Source organism: Bidens hawaiensis, unplaced genomic scaffold, assembly GCF_021521415.1.
Source record: "Bidens hawaiensis isolate Kalapana, Puna unplaced genomic scaffold, B.hawaiensis_p1.1 tig00024857_1, whole genome shotgun sequence".
NCBI classification, from domain to species: domain Eukaryota; kingdom Viridiplantae; phylum Streptophyta; class Magnoliopsida; order Asterales; family Asteraceae; genus Bidens; species Bidens hawaiensis.
Window position 1 is genome coordinate 78629 of NW_027493947.1, and position 4481 is coordinate 83109.

The following is a 4481-nucleotide window of genomic DNA, read 5'->3' on the forward strand; positions in this document are numbered from 1 at the left end:
TCAACCAAAACTTCATTTGAAGAAGCACGTAAAGCATACTGATAAAGAGTTTTTAGGATGACAAAGTAAAGAAATTCAAGATCTAGAAATATCCAAGGGGATGTTTGTTAGTGCATAATGTCTAGTTTTTAGGATATTTTATTTTGTATTGGAAATAGGTTTAAAATGTAATGTGGACGTATATGTTTCATATCCAGCGGATATGTACTTATACGGCGGATATTACATATCCGCCGGATAAGACATATACACCGGATATGATAAGTCTATAAATATTAGACTTATCAGTCCTTTATGGGGGGGTTGTTCATTTTTTCCAGGTTGTACTAAGCTTGATTCTGTCATATCATTGTACTATTTTTGATGTTGAAGTGAATATTAAAGTATATTAAAAAGTGAATTCATCTTGTGTTCTTTATCACATAATGTTTTCCGCTCATTATGTTAAATAGTAGGCTGTAAACTCGGTTTTTCGATCTGTATATATACACGTTCTTACACATGTGCTCTGATACCAATTGTTAATATCGTAGATCAAGTAATCTAGCTACTTCAACATAGATCATAATCAATGAAACTGTAAACAACTGATCTAATCCTTTGAACAGATTAGTATCACTTTAATTGAAACCATATTTGAATTACAACTTCAATTGGTCTATCAAATTAACAAGTTAATCAGCAGAATTCATTTGAGATAAATAATAGGTTTCATATGGAAGAACAACTATGCATAAACTGTAATCCAATGATTACAATTTATTGCTCCCAATCGACCTTAGCTCATCATTCACACTAAATTTTCTAGTACGAAAGCACACGATTCACGTGAATATTGTGACCTGAAAAGTGTTAATGAAAAAATCTCTCTTCTTCATTCTATTAATGTGCAAAATTACTGATGAGCTAAAGGTGATAGAGATAGCTAATAAAAGTAGTTACAAAGTACTGATAAACAAAATACAAACAATTGCCTATAGAGAACCATGTGCTAACTACTGATCTTTGTCTTAGTAACTAATGTTTGAGTCATTAGTTGTTTGTCTTCAGCAATTTGAATCCTCAATAGTTTATAAAGCAGCTGATAACTCTTCAGTTCTTTTATGTCAGTAGTTTGTATCATGAACAGTTTTGAGCAATAGATATAAAAAATACCATAATGGAGAACAACTGATGTTTTTGGCCATTAGTAGTTTGGTTATTGGCCATCAGTTCATTGTCAGGTTCAACAATCTCCCCCTAAACTGATGATACCAAAACCATTTATTCATTTTGCTCCATTCTCTTGTTTTGATAGTCTTCTTTGGGCTGAGTCTTTGATAAACATGAGAAACTCAATGCCCTAACTATCATCATCTTCCATTTCCAAAGGAAGATCTAGCAAACCTTTTATCAACTCTTCTTCTACCATAGGTACATCCACCCTTTGTATTCATCATATTCTCACCACCGTAATCTACCCTACAATTTAACTAAAAATCATACTTTTTAAAGTTTATCTCTCATTTTTTCCATGTTTTTTATTAACTATATGTTAGTCGCAAACAGTTATTTTATTATTATTATTCTCGTTTTAATACATTCATATAGTTAGTTGGATAATGAATAGTAGCTTTTCTTATTGTAAAAGTGAATATAGTGCAATCTTAGAGGTTATTTATTTATTTTTTATTAATTTTGAAGACAAGGGAAGGGATAGTGGAGGGAATGTGAATGTTCTTGTGTCTTGTTAATCAATACGGCAACAAATCATTTCACGTCTAGTTTTAAAGTCCAGTATCGGGGTGTAGCAAATATTCTAGCTGAAATGAGTTAAATTCGCAACCTACATCTTAAATCTATTTGCAACACTCGCAAGCTACTATTTTATTATAGTGTTATGTTTTACAATGATAACTCAAATGTTTATTTATTTAGTAATCTCGTTCAGCATCAGAAAACAAAACATGTGAAATTCGACATTCATTACGTTCAAGAAAAAGTTCTAGTCTGGGTTTTTTGAGTTTTACATACCGGGTACAACCTATATGTAGATATTTTTACAAAGGGTCTTGCTCATTTACATTTCTCTATATTCAAGAATAATTTGTGCATTCGTCCTCCCATTTTGACTAAGGAGACGTCTTAGCAAAGTATTTTGTATGTATTCCACGCATGTAGTTTTAACTTCTAAATTTATAGGGACTGTAATATATGATTATTAGTTTGTTGGTTCCTATTTTATCTGTATATCTCATTGTATTTATTCTAACTAAATCAATGGAATAATCATCGAGTTATTCATTCTCTCACATCTACATGTACGTGTTTTTTTATTAACATGTGTCTTATTAAATTGAAGAATGTCAAATTTTACCATCAGATGTCAACATCACGTGTTTTCTTTCTTATTATATATATGTATATATGTATATAACCTATGTGTCTATCATTTATTTTTCCATTTTTTATTGTCATCAGTTACACAACTACCAACACATGTTATTAATAATAAACTAAAAGGAAGACAATATATTTCATTGAAATTGAAACAATTACAATAAAATAGCGGGTAAACGGTAAAAATAGCGGGTAAACAGCAAAAAGCTACGCCGCAACCCAAATATTTTGATGATATTAATAAAACAAATAATTAGAATATGTTTTCCCTATAAATGATCTAGTCATGATATAAAATAATTCACAGCTAAATTAGCATAAACTAAATGGCTTCCCTTCCCGTCACCACTATTCTCGAAGAGTCACAAGTGTCGCCACCACCTGCTGCCATAGTAAGCAATATGTCGTTGTCACTCACATTCTTTGATATCATACATCTTGAGTGGCCTCCTATCCATTTCCTATTCTTTTATGATCTTCCCATAAGTACACTTGAGTTCACTGAAACCATTGTTCCCAATCTTAAACACTCCTTATCAATCGCCCTTCAACATTTCCCTCCTTACGCCGGTAATTTGATCGTTTTCCCTGATCGTTCTAAAAAACCCGAAATACAATATGTGGATGGTGATTCTGTCAAGATTACGTTTGCGGAATGTAATCTTGATTTCCATCATCTTACGGGATACCAGCCTCGAATATGCAGTGAGTTTTACCACCTTATCCCTTTATTAGGAGACTCGTGTCCTAAAATATCCAATTTCGTTAAGATCCCCGTCTTCTCCCTCCAAGTTACCATCTTTCCAAATTGTGGTATTTCTATTGGAATGAGTATCCACCATAGCCTCGGTGATGCTTCCACTATGTTTAGTTTCTTGAAGGCTTGGACATCGATTGCGCGTTGCAGTACTGACGAGTCGTTTTTAGCTAATGGAACTTTACCAATTTATGAGAGGCTGATCAAATACCCTAAACTTGATGAAATTTTGCTTGAGAACCTCAAGCTTGAACCTTTCAACCAAGACAATTACCAACTACCAAGACTTTCGGGTCCAAATGATAAAGTCCGAGCTACGTTTATCTTGACACGAAGCTTCATCAACGAGTTAAAGGCATGGGTTTCGACCAAGCTGCCAACGTTACCGCCTGCTTCATCTTTTACGGTTGCGTTTGCATTTATATGGTGTTGCCTCGCACACTCACGCAACGACCAGCGCCTTGCGTTTTACATCCCCACCGATTGTAGGGCGCGCATGGATCCGCCCGTTCCAGAGGCCTACTTTGGCAACTGTGTTAAGGGGTTTGGAGTGATCGCAAATACAAGTCTTTTAAAGGGAAAGGAAGGACTGATAACTGCTGCTAAGTTAATAGGAGAGAATCTACACAAATTTCTGATGGATAAAGATGCAATATTATTGGATCAAGGAAACCCATGGCAAGACGTGCTAGCCGACGGGATACCAACATCATTTATGTCGGTCACCGGAACACCAAAGCTCAAATTTTACGACATGGATTTCGGATGGGGGAAACCGAAAAAGCTTGAATGGATTATGATCGATTATGGGGAATCCATATCCATGGATGCCGGCAAAGATTCTGACCAAGATTTGGAGATAGGTGTTTGCCTTCCGACTACACAGATGCAAGCTTTTGTTCGTATCTTCAACCTTGGACTAGAACCCTACATTTGAATTTTCAGTAAACTATGTCCCTTTTGAATTGTCTGTTTTTCTTGTTCAATAACATATTATGAGCTAATAATATTTTTACTTGGTGTATACCATAAATATTGTTATAACCAATCAAGTCAAATAATAGCAATAGTAATTAGGCCTAAGTAAAGGAAAAAAACCACATGAACGCAACGTGTTGTCTTATTGTTACGAAATTTATAAATGTAAATTAGTTGTATTAATAACTACAAACAAAGTTATCAAAACATAATAATAATAATAATAAATATTATTTAATTATTATTATTATTATTATTATTATTATTATTATTATTATTATTATTATTATATCTCTAGCTAGGTATCATTATATATGAAAATATTTTCACCTGAGTATTGTGAGAATATGTGAATATATGAGAATAT

The 4481-nt window shown here is 33.3% G+C and overlaps 1 pseudogene; it reads left to right on the top strand.

Moving 5' to 3' along the window:
* Positions 1–2676: 2676 nt before the first annotated feature.
* On the top strand, positions 2677–4146 carry LOC143570251 (malonyl-coenzyme A:anthocyanin 3-O-glucoside-6''-O-malonyltransferase pseudogene; annotated as a pseudogene).
* The last annotated feature ends 335 nt before the right edge of the window (positions 4147–4481 follow it).